A 13,481-nucleotide genomic window follows, 5' to 3' on the forward strand; every position below is an offset into this window, starting at 1 on the left:
GAACTCTGATGTGATGGAGGCATGGGAGGGCCACGTACCTTGCCTGTGATATAAGGAGTAAGCGCTGGCGGAGGAAGAGGGGGGCGGGGGGAGTGTACCTGGTGGGGTGCCATCCCGGCTGCCCCCCCCCCCTGTGCTGGGCACCATGCCCCTGCAGGTGGTGCACCATGCTCCCAGGATGCGCGCCATGCCCCTGCGGGCGGTGAGCCAAACCCCCGGGGTGCGCGCCAGCCATGCTCCCGCCTGCTCTCCACTCCTGGTGCCGGAGCATGAAGCTATGAAGCTCCGCCACTGGGAGTAAGGAAATAGTTGGGCTCAGTACTGCTGCTGGCTTGGGCTCCATGTTGTTCCTCACATCTTTGGGCCTCGAAAACTCCAGTTTTCAGAGGAACAACTGAGGTGTATTCCATTGGGTTAGGGGTCAGGTGTTAGATGTTAGGTGGGGAGTTGACAGGATAACAGCTGGGTGTATATGTGAGTTTAGTGAGGGGATTAGCATAGGGCACAGCAGCAGAAACCTTATGCAAGTGTCTGGAAAGAGAGAAGCAACTGACTCCAGTCCATAGAGATTGTAAAAGAGCTATGGAGGGCCTATTTTTCGACTAGGAGGATTAGCAAGGATAACATGAGCGATGCTCTGTGTTCTGAATGAGATGAGAGAGGGGCTACTCTCTTCACCTTTTCCTCTTGATGACATTGGTTGATTAAAATTCTGCTTTATCTGGGCATACGGAGTACCCAGATCTATATTTAGATTGCCTCAGTATGAATGTTTGAGTGCACCACATGGCTTCAGAACATGTGCTTTGGGCTCTTGTGGCAGTGGTGGACTCCAGCCAGTTCATTAGAGTTGGGTGCATGAGACATCATGTTCCATGCAAGCATAGTTAGCTGAGTTGAAGTGGGAATATCATACCAGAACACAAATGGAGTCAGTACGTTCTTTACCAATATGCGCCTTTTGCCCCATGAGATTTGTACTGTAGGCAGTTCTCCGGATGGCAGCCTTCATGAAATGAAAACCCGTTGAAACAAGAGATTTCACCCCCGTAGCCTCCCCAAGCTTCTAATATTTTTAATCCAGTGTTTGGGATCTGCCAGTGCAACAACTTGTTTCTGGGTTCTTGTAGTCCTACATATGCACTTGTCTATATAGAAATGCTTGGTATGCCATGGCTCCTTTCCTGTGCATCGAAAAGCACACGCCTATGTATTCCGGCTCGGCAGAAGCACTTTGCATCATAGCTGGTGAATGTCGAAGACCTGGGGATTATTTATTTTCTTTACAAATCCAACAGTGAGCCTCTCTGGGAGGACCCTGGCCTTTGGCAGTTCGTATTTAATGAATGGCAGCTGCTTGGGAGCATTTGTGGGCTGCTGGAATGTTAGAATATGGCCAACAGAAATGGAAGCAGACTTGTTAATGTATAAGCACCGGAGAGAAGCTGTTTATTACTGCTGCTACTTCAATTTAACTTCATGTGCTAGTGGCTTTATAAAATGACACAGGGAGCTAGCGAACTCTTTAGGAGTATGTCTGCGTATCACTTATTTGAAAGATCACTAACATGTAAGTAAGTACGTGGACCATGCCTTCAGAGCTCAACTAGCCTCTGCCCAGAGCTGGTCTGGTATCTGCAGCTTATGGGAATGTCTCTGGGGCAGTGCAGGGTATGCACATAATCTTGTATTACTAGTTTTCTGCATCAATTTTGGTGCACAAACAGGCTTTCCCCCCCGATCCAGATGGAATGGGCCATAGCTCCCCAAGCTCTAATCATAGCCCCTCTTTCTCTAAGTTATGTATGGCAAAACACTAGCTTCCTTCCCATCAATTTTGCATTTATGACCAATGAAGAAGGCCTATCTTCTTAATTTGGCTTCTAGGAATTTGTATAAGGTTTTTTAAATGCTCTCCCCAGGGAGGCTCACCTGGCACCTTTGTTACATATCTTTAGGCACCAGGCAAAAGCATTCATCTTCTCCCAGGCCTTTGGCTAATTGAACAATTTATGGCTTTTAAAACTGTGCTTGTGTTATTGCTTTCGTTTGTATGTATTTTTTTATGTTTTTATAAATTGTAAACTGGCCTGTGTTCCTCAAATGAAGGACAGTATAGAAATTTTAATAGTACTAGTAGTAAATAGTAGTAGTAGCAGTAATAGTAGCAGTAATAGTAGTAGTAGTAGTAAATACTATACGGAGTGCTGATTAAGTCAGCATCATTCTCCATGGCCTTAAATATGTTTGCAAGTTATTTGAAGGTTATAGCTATTTGAAGGTTTCGTTTCCTTACAAGTAGCAACAAATAAACAGTCAACAGTCTTTAGCACATTGTGTGTACATGCACACATACACACTTGGCACACACATATTGAGGCTATAGAGAGCTTTCTTAACACGTCATTTGTAGTGAGCATAAAACTTAGCAGTGGAACTACGGCAGAGGGAGTAAGCACTGCTGTTTTGCAATATATATTTTGGGATGTGTAAATATAACTAATCCCATCTATGTTATCTTAATATGAATCTCTTGATGAGTTCAAGGTCAAAAATCCCCAGGAACTGAGTGGGCAAATGAACAGGTGCTTTGCTAAAGATCTGCAAATTATATTACAATTGGTTTCTTCCTTCCCTTTGGGCTTAATGCTAATGCCGGTTTATTATAGTCATTGTGACATTCATAAAAACTGCTAATAAAGCAAAAAATACAGTTTCCTGCCCAGCCTCTTTATATACAGAATGGTCTACATGGTTTAACCAAACTTTCCGGCTAGACAGCTGCTGTTTCCTATGGAAGCAATATTACTACTGTTTTTTAAAAGGAACAAATAAACACTTGGTTCTTTTGGAATCTCTCCAGTATATAATATAGGGGTTGTGTTAGTTTGTGTGAAAGAGAGACCAAAAATATATATAAAAACAACATTATAAAGTTGAGTTCTGGAAATACTTTTCCTTAAAGTGTAGCATATATGCTTCCTCCCCCCCAAAAAAGTAATCATGGGAAAGAGGATAAAGGCTTAGCTATTTATTTTAGAATGTATATTGCACATTAAAATATCTGATTAAGTTTATTTGAAGTATTTCTACTGTGGACCTGTAGATCAAATAAAATGAAAGGCCCTGTGAAATAAAGTGAAAGGTTCCCCTCCTGCTACAACCCCCAGACTGGGTAGGCCTGCCATGCAAGTTACTGTCGGGTAGATTGCCAGCACACTTCTCTTCTTCTTCTTCTCAAGGCAAATAGTTGGGAGGCAGAGGGAACATTCAGCTTATTCAATCCTCGCTGGAGCCCAAAGTAGCTTGCTTTTCTCTGTCAAATCCAATCCCATTGATATGTGCATGTAGTGTAAGCCAAGGCATGTGAGGAGAAAGTATCCCTTTGAGTCTGGCAGAAATGCATGCACGAGCCCAACAGTCAATTTTAAGAAGTTTATTAATGGTGAAAGGCAAGAGGACAAAGGGAAGATGCAGAATGGTGCTTTAAGAAAGCAAAGCGTTCCAGTTCAACTCTTATCTATCCTATCGCAGCTACTTACAAACACACTTCTGACTTTCTCACGTGTAATGTAGCAGCACTGGTGGTCAGATGGGAGTTGAGGGGAAAGGGACGGTTGGCAACAGTCCATCTTTTAAGGACTCTTGACTCAGGTGAGCTCTGGCTGTCAGGTGGTTCTTAAGCAGCCACTAGCAAGATGGTCAGATCTGTCAGGGAGGAGCCTGGAACCTTTTGAAAGATGCCGCCGCCGCCTCCTCCTCCTCCTCCTCCTCCTCTTCTTCTTCTTCTTCAAACCTCTTTTTTCTGCAATTAAGTGATATATCAATTTTATGAAATAAATAAATTTGCCTGGGAATATTTCCCCATTCCCTGCTAGACAGAACCCATTCTACACTTCACAGAGGACCAGAGGACTGAGTTATCTTAAAGTGACAGCTTGATATAGCAAGCAGTACATGAGTGTTTCCAGCAGCTGGTACCCAGAAGTGATGTGGGTGGCGCTGTGGTCTAAACCACTGAGCCTCTTGGGCTTGCTGATCGGAAGGTTGGCGGTTTGAATCCCCGCGACGGAGTGAGCTCTGTCCCAGCTCCTGCCAACCTAGCAGTTCGAAAGCACACCAGTGCAAGTAGATAAATAGGTACTGCTGTGGCGAGAAGGTAAACGGTGTTTCTGTGTGCACTAGTTTCCATCACGTTGTTCCGTTGCGTCAGAAGCAGTTTAGTCTTGCTGGCCACATGACCTGGAAAGCTGTCTGTGGACAAACGCCGGCTCCCTCAGCCTGAAAGTAAGATGAGCGCCTCACTCCATAGTTGCCTTTGACTGGACTTAACTGTCCAGGAGTCCTTTATCTTACCTTTTTACCCAGAAGTATCATCAGAAGTAGAACATAGGGATCAGTGTTAGCAGCCACTGAAAGCATCCAATGAAATGTCACTCTGAAACGCTGCAGGAAAATTTACACGGTGGGCAGCTTCTCAGACCTGTCTGCTGTCACGTGGTGATCCTAGTGCAAAATCAAGTGTGAAAGGATCAGAGTGGTCAAAGGACTCTTTGTGGGATAGGTTATCTAGCCTGTTACTATTAGCCTACTGGTTGCCTCTCTACTAGGGATGGGGAAACTGTGGCCATCCAGATGTTCGACTACAGCAATGCTGGCTGGAGCAGATGGGAGTCCACCAACATCTGGAGGGTCACAGGTTCCCCATCCGTGCTCAATATCTTGCTAAGAAATTTGGAGACACTGGACCGGGAGCTCTTTTAAGGCCCTTGGCATTATTTGTATTTCTTTTTTTTAAAAAAATTATATTTATTTGCGTTTTCAATTTAATATTTCCATTCATGTTTTCATCTTACATCATAGTCAACATCCAGAAATACAAAAAGGAAAAAAACAAACACACCAAAAATTACAGAAAGAAAAAAAAAGAGAAAAGAGAAAAGAAAAAACAATGCAAAAATGCAAAAAACACACAAAAAAGAAAAACAGTAAAAAAAACAGTCTAATATTCATAACCCTATTATGATTTTGACTTCCCCGCTCCCCCCTACCCGAGCCTAATTGTAACCCCCCCCTTTTTTTGCAATTTTCCTAATTGACCAAATCTAAACATCCCCATATAACTCTTATTTTATTACCTAGCTTAAGAAAAAAAACATTTTTAACACTTTACAATCTTCTAATTAACAGATCCCTTATGTATGTATATAGAGAAAAAAAAATACTTTAGACCATATAACCAATTTAATTATCCTCTACTTATCCCCTTTAGCCTCTTGATTTTCACTAAAATATTCTCAATTATAAATTCTAATATTCTTTTAAATCAATTTATCAAATTAAATTCTACTATCCCCCCTCCTCCAACGGTTGACGGTCCCCCGAATGTCCCAGCCAGCTCCTGTGTACAATCTGTGTCCAAGCCATTTAATCCTTCCCTTGATTACAATACTTCTCAACCTACTCCATCTCTCACCCACTCCAGCCCAGCTTCTTCTATTCGCCGACCCCTCTGCCAACCCCAGTCCATTTTTCCATTTTTCTTTGCTTCCCAATTAAAGCTGTCTTCGCCTGCATCTTGCCTCCCCTCTCTCACTAGGGAGGTTCGAATCCAGGCCACCTCTTTGATCCTTGGCACAGCTAGATTGTCTTTTCCAGGAGCCTGTTCTCCCTCTCTCACTGAGAGAAGAGGCTCCCAGCGCTCTCCATACGATGCCGCTTTGTTGTTGTAATCCGTGTCCCGTGCAGCCTCTCCCACCGGCTGCACTTCGTTCGAAGTCTGGAGCTCCTCACGATCTTCTCTTACAGAGTTAAAGTTCTTATTTTCTAGAGTCTCAGTCTGTGTCTCAGTGCTGTCTCCGAAGAGAGGTCGGTGTAGGGATTCGATACATTGTTTTGTTAATCTTGCAAGCTCTTTAACTCCTGTCTTCACTTCTTGTATTTTTTCCCATACACTTTGCATCCCTTTCTCATACATCATGTCCAAATGTTTTGACTAGTTTCGTCCTTTGTCTTCTCAAATTTCAATATGGCGCATAGGCTGTTGTGCCTGAGAGGAAATTTCCACTTGGCTGGCCGGTGCCATCCAGGTTTCCGTCGCCCCGTTACCGGAGAGCTTGTTCTTTTTAAAGTCCAAAAAGTGCGGAAATCCAAACTTTTAAAAAAGCCTTCATCTCCCCTTGGCTCCGCTGCCCTCGGGAAGGTGTTCGAAATACTTTTTAGTGAAGTCCAAAGTCCCGTTTCAGCATTACAGCTGCAGGCTCGGCAATTGCCTCTTATTTTCTCGGTGGGGGGGGGGGAACGACCTCCGTTACCTTTTAAATTCCCCTCCTCAATCCAAATGCTTTCCGAATCTTAAAATTAATGTACTTACAGTTCTTTCTTTCTTTTTCTTTTTTGGAGGTATCCGGCGCGTATTGTCGCCGGCACGGAGCTTAACGTCTCAGAGGCAGCAATGTAACCCAAGGCTCCGTCCCGCTCTGCCTGCGCACGACACCCCTAAAAAAAAGGGTTTTCGGGCGGCGAACTGGGCTCAAAAGAGCTCTGCTGGGTGCTCACGTCCCCGAAAAGCCAAATTCGGGGGTTCTCAGGGCGGCCGCTTCGCTCAAACGGCTCAGCCCCCCCTCTGAGTCGCCGGGAACCTCGGGACCCGAAAATTCCCCGTCGGCTCTCCAATGGCGCCAGACCGGAAGTCCAGCATTATTTGTATTTCTTCTCATGCCAGATTCCCGTGACAGCTTTTCTGAGTCAAGGAAAGAAATGCACCTGTACTGGGAAATGCATTAAGGTCCAAACTAAATGTGGCATTAAATGCAACATTGCATTTAACATGTACATTGGGGGGGGGGAATCAAGTAGCAGCTGCTGGGGTATGTGCACTGTTGACTGGCTTTGCAGCAGGTGATTTTCTTTAGGACTGCAGCAGGGGAGGAAAGGGTTAAGTGGTCCCACCATGTCATCACAGTCCTTATATTTATCAGCCTCCCACCCCTGCAGCTGCTATTTGCATTTATAAGAACAGGCATGTTAAAGACACATTTAATATCACATTTAGTTCAGTGCTTACAGGATTGCATTGGTATCAGTTTAATATTCTACATCTCCGTGAGTTTGTCTAGACTTCTTGGAATGCTCAAATATTAGCGCATTGTTTTAGGAAACAGTGCTTTTGAATATTTTATCATTTCATAGCCACTAAAGGCAGAGAGAGACCATTAAGATGAGCTAATCCAAAAACTTGTTAAATATTTAATAGCTATTTTTATGCAGTTCCTCTTTTATTATTTCTAGCTCTAAATAAAGGCAATGTTTTCAAGAAGACCATTGACCTGTTATGTTCTTTCTTTCCATTTTTAATTTGACATGTGTATGAACACGCAAGGAGAGCCTATGCTGGAAAAGAATATCTGTTTACAGAGGTGATTGATGGACTTAAGTGATGGAAAACAAAATATATAACAAACACAGTCTTGGTGAGCTGAAGGGAGTCACTGGTTGAGATTTTGAACAGACTCTGTAAAGAATTAAAAAAAGCCCTTTTAAGGTAGAGAGGGTAAGCAAATACAATTATATGCAGATAATATCTTTTCATATGAGTTTAATATATAAACTTTGGCACAGGAGAAGATTCACATGGCCCATCTACGTAGGCTCAGCTAGACCTCAGAATGCTACCAAGCAGTAGAAATAGTGCAGCCACTGCATGAATTTATGCACAGTGAAAGCTCTTGTGTGGTCTGGGGGGGAAAATGTTATGTGAAATAACATGAATCTTCTCATTCTGCTTTTGTTTTGTTTCATTTAGCTGTTCCCAGCTCTATAATTGTTCTTTCAACGTGTAAATATTATGGCCAATCCCCAGCAAAGTTTAGATGAGGCCTGTGAAATGTAAACCCACATGTCTGAGCCAACGGGTATGGGGGACCATCTCCATGTCTTGTGAGAGTACCAGCCCACCTTCCATCCTTTCAAAAGTCTGTTGTGGTTTGTACAAATCTAGTCCCAGGAACTCAAATTGAGTTTAATTCCAAATCAGTTGTAGGCAAAAATATTAAGCATAGTCACTTGGCAGGAAGTTCAGCTGTCATTTGACAGCAGCCATTATATCAGGCTGTGGCAGAGGAGATAATAATAATAATAATAATAATAATAATAATAATAATATAATAATAATAATAAAGTGATAAAACATCAAACATTAAAAACTTCCCTAAACAGGTCTGCCTTCAGATGTCTTGTTTATTTCTTTGACATCTGATGGGCGGGCGTTCCACAGGGCAGGCGCCACTACCGAGAAGGCCCTCTGCCTGGTTCCCTGTAGCTTCACTTCTTGCAGTGAGGGAACCTCCAGAAGGCCCTTGGAGTTGGACTTCAGTGTCCGGGCAGAACGATGGGGATGGAGATGCTCCTTCTTTTCACATTGGGATATGGCACAGGAAAGAAGCGGTGAGCTCCACCCATTCTCCTGCTAGGGATATGCAACTGGTCTAGGCTTAGCTCAGCACACAGCAGCCAATAATAAGATGCAGACTGAGGCCTTGATGGTGCATGTGGAATCACCACAGAAAACCTGAAAATGGCAGCAGCCAGAGGCTCTGACACATTTGTGAATGAACTTGACTGGTTAATTCTGCAGGTCGTATGTGCAAACACACACAAACACACAAAAATGTAAAATGTCCGGGCATTCATTAGGGGGAAGGAGTTTGAATATATCCACATGGCGACCGTTGAGTGTCCTGTTTTGCATTCTGGATGGCAAATGCGCACCTGGGATAATATTCTGACAGCATTGCTTGAAACTTTAACGTCTTTGACCTGTTCGCCATCAATGCATTCCAGAAGAAGGCCTTACCTGGCCCTGTGCATGTTGGCTCTACACTGCCATGCCCACCTAGGAAGGCCTGAAGCCCTGTGACTGTGACCTCAATACAGATCCAGAACCACATCTGAGCATAGCTGCTAAGTCTCCCGCTGAAAAATGTGGGATCAGCAGTGGCGCAGCACCGGACGTCGCTTCTACGCATGTCCGGACATGTGTAGAAGCGACTTCTGGTGCCGCGCTACCCATGTATGGGCACTGGAAATCAGGCAGCGCCGGCACCGGAAATCGCTTCTACGAATGTCCGGACATGCCTAGAAGCAACTTCCGGTGCCGCGCTACCCATGTCTGGGCACCGGAAATTGGGCGGCGCCAGGACCCAAAATGGAGCCTCCCTGGCAGGTAGGAAATCCGGGGGATTTACATAATTTCCCCCAATCCGGGCTGCCAGCGGGAAATGGTTTAAAATACGGGGGTTTCCTGCAAAAAATGGGAGACTTGGCAGCTATGCATCTGAGGTCTGAGAAGAAGTAGAAGATGAGGAGTCACCATCTCTGTGCCTCTTGGCCTTGCGTTTGGAGCGACGACTCTTCTGCCGCTTTCCACCAGAAGAAGGGACTCTAGGCAATGGGAGATCCTTCTCAGATGACTGGATGCTGAGCGCCTCCCTCAAAGGAGCAGTCTGAACCTGCACAGAACTAAAAACATGTGAGGAGCTTGGCTGGGAAGATGACCCCCCCCACACACATGCTGTGCAAAGCGAGGCCCTGAACTCCCAGGTCCCGGGGGGGGGGTTCAGAGTGAGAACGAGGCAGTCCAGACTGGAAGGCACGCTGCATCATGGCATCCATACTCCTAGGACAACCCCTAGGCTAGCTGGGACTTGGATCCTGGAAGGTTGGAATTGGGAGAACAAGGCACCAGAAGGGTCAAAAACCTCGCTCACATCTGAAGGACCGTAAGCCTCAAAAACAGAAGAAGACGTGGAAGGGCCGGGCTGAGAAACAGGCTGTCTTCCAAACTGCTGAGCCAAAGACTCCAGCTCCGTATTAAACCTTGACATGGCCGCACAATCTGATCCAATATCAGCCATGATTGAACCCAAGCGATCCAGCGTATGCCGAGGAACTGCTGGGGGAAGCGCTGAACGCAATGACTGAGACGGGCCTCTAACCACCCTTTTAGAAGGGAGAGCAGGACTGGGATTTCTCTTAATAGGCACCCCGAAACCTTCTTATTAAATCGGGGGGGGGGGGTAATGAAAATTACAGACAAAATTAAAAGGCACCCAGAATTCAAAATGGCGCCCCCACCCAAATAAGATGGCACTCCTGCCAAAACAAGATGGCGCTCCCGCCAAAATTAACTGGGGCTAAAATCTCCCCTACTCGGAAAGAAGGCACAAAATGGCAATTGCGTTAAGATGGGGAGGGGGGTTGTTTCCCGGCCCTAGGAAATTCCTCACCAGCCCCCAAGCAGAAGAATAGCGAAACTCAGCAATATGCTCAGAGAGGGAACTTTCTGCGATGCCCAAAAGGATCAGCTAGACAGAACAGCCCAGTATCGCAACACAGAAAATGCCTAATAATATCCAAGGCCCCAAAGCTGCAGCCGCAGCTGGGACTGAGAACAAAAAGCCGCTGTGCAAAAGCCCACCGGAAAATTAAGTGGGCAGCGGCAAGCTCCGCAGAATGGGAGCACTCAAGGGGCCGAGGCCCCGTGGGGCGAAAGCCCCTCTAGGGGGAAGGGAAAGGAAAGGAAGGGAAGAAAAACAACTGGAAGAGTCAAGGGGAAAAGGGGGGGGGATAACAGAAAGAAATCCCAAGGACGATCTGTTGAAGGTAAATCACTCTCTCTTGGCTGCACAGAGGACACGCTGTTGCTGTTCTGAATGAGGAAGTTCTGGGTCACATGCATGGGTTTATATAGGTCCCTCGATCTGTTTGACTGCGACCAGATTGAACCCAACATTGAGGCACCTACTAATCGGGTGTTGTGGCCAGGGGAGTAGGAAGATAGGGGCAGTGGGGGCGGTGCACCCCAAGCGACGCGATCCCAGGGGCGCCATCGCCGCTGCCCGCCCTGCCCCCAAAACGCGTGCCACGTCACTGCGCACGGCGCGCCCCACCCCCAGAATGTGCCATGTCACTGGGGTCAGCGCACCTGCTCTCCGCCCCCGGTGACGGAGCATGAAGCTCCGCCGTTGGTTGTGGCTGACCAGTCTTACCCACCCACAACACAGGAGGTCAGTCTCCAGGTCTCACCGCAACACATGCCCTCTTTGAGGGAAGACACGATTTGCAACTGCAGACACACGTTTACTTATGAGCCTAAGTTAACGCTGCCTATTTACTGGGTCCTGTTGTCTGGGGAGAGAGAAAGATTAATACTCCGTCCTTGCGCAGTTTCCCCCCCCTCCATCTTCATATTGATCAGTGGTAGCGGTGCTTGTAATGGCGACTGGGCAAGGATCACAAGGAACTGTGTGGGGTAGCATGTGATTTATTTTATATTTCATGTGCATCAAGCCAAAAAATAAAATAAACCAGGCTTTCTTCACTTCTATTTATGGTTCTTTTAAATTAAATTTAATTAATAAAACATTCACTTTGGAACACAGTGTCTAATTTTGTTTAATCTATTTTTCTGGCAATTTACCTTATTTTTCAGTTGAGAACACTTTCTAATTAACTGTCTTCCTCTTTGCGGAGAGAGAGGGGAAAAAATCCAATCCAAATCAAGCCAAGCAGTAGTTGGAGAATATTTACTATGACAAACTGTTTTCAATCCATATTGTTATCTTTGGTTTTATGTGAGACTGTGCACGTACACACACACACACACACACACACACACACACACACACACACACACAATCTTTCTCTTTCACTTCAGGGAGCTTCTCATTTGAGTTTATCCATGAAGTCTATTAAAATACAGCATGTGTGAGATGTGGTGGAACATCCAGAGCAGATGGAAGAGATTAAGGATACTGCAGCTGGGAAAGCCTCACTCTCAAGCAGTTGCTAGTGATGGCTGTTTCTGCATGCTGGAGCAAAGTTGGGAGTTCATCCCACCAGACGCAGAGGTTGTCAGCAAAGGTGGTATGCAATCCTATCCAGACATTGTGCCCTGGGATCATGGAGATGGAGTAGCTTTGTTGGGCTGCATCTGTTTCCTCAGTCCGAAGAAGCATTTGGTATCTTAGCATTATTTCAGACAACAGAAGACCTCTGTTGAAATTCTGGACTGTGGCGAGAAAAGGAAGCAAGTTGCAAGATGGAATGGGATTCATCAAAAGAATTCAGAATAGATGCCTTGTTTGTTAGGGGAGTGACTGATGTGGTTAGGCATATGCCATCTGACTGAGTGGACAACTACAAAGACAGGTTGGCCGAAGAGGAGAGTACATCTGATGATATGCCAGCTGCCTTTCGTCCACCACAGAACAACCACAGCTAGTGCCCACTTCTTGCTTAGAGGGAGTAGGTGCCAGGCAGCTTTGATCTTTGGCACATCTAATTTTACTTGTCCCTTAAAATATATTGGCTGGAGACAAAATGGTCACATAAGGACTCAGAGCAGTTGTACATCAGGGATAATGCTAGATGCTATATTTGACCTTTATGAACGAAAACCAGGCTTTCGAGCAACGTTTCATCTGTGAGATAGGTGTGATTATGAAAGTGGTGGGCTGAGTTTTTATTGGGTTGTGCTGGCACCTGTTTTGCTCTCACCTCTTCACCTCTGCTCTCGTGCTTCCATTTCTGTTCACCTTGGAACACTGGAATACATGAAGCTGCCTCATGCCAAGTTACCCAACTAGTCCACCTAACTCAATCTTATCTGCACCGACTGATAGCAACTCTCCACGGTTTCAGGCGGGACACTACCAGACCTAGCTGGAGATGCTGGGGATTGAACCTGGGACCTTCTGCATATAAAGCGGATGCTCTGCCACTGGGCTACAGCCCTTCCCTGGGACGCAGGTGGCGCTGTGGTCTAAACCACCGAGCCTCTTGGGCTTGCTGATCGGAAGGTCGGCAGTTTGTTTTTTTAAAAAATATTTTTATTAAAGGTTTCTTGAATTACAAAGGTGTGTGCAGTGTCTCTCATATTTTAACATGTATCATTTTTGCAAATCAGTTTCATTTGTTAAGACACCAAGAAGAAAGAGGGAAAACGAGGTAGATAGGGGGTGGGAGGGTGGATGGGGGGGTGAGAATAGGTGACAATGTTTCTGTTTTGCTTAATATATGTAGGGCTTGATGCCAGCTTTGTTTGTGTTGGTACTCCTTTATTCGCTTGTGTCGAATAAATAATAAATAAGGCCGGCAGTTTGAATCCCTGCGATGGGGTGAGCTCTGTCTGTTGCTGTGTCCCAGCTCCTGCCAACCTAGCAGTTCGAAAGCACGCCAGTGCAAGTAGATAAATAGGTACTGCTCTGGCGGGAAGGGAAACGGCGTTTCTGTGTGCTCTGGTTTCCATCATGGTGTTCCGTTGTGCCAGGTGTGGTTTAGTCCTGCTGGCCACATGACCCGAAAAGCTGTCTGTGGACAAACACCGGCTCCTTCAGCCTGAAAGCGAGATGAGCACCACAAGCCTTTGACTGGACTTAACCATCCAGAGGTCCTTTACCTTTACAGCCCTTCCTTTTTGA

Source organism: Zootoca vivipara, chromosome 5, assembly GCF_963506605.1.
Source record: "Zootoca vivipara chromosome 5, rZooViv1.1, whole genome shotgun sequence".
NCBI lineage: Eukaryota > Metazoa > Chordata > Lepidosauria > Squamata > Lacertidae > Zootoca > Zootoca vivipara.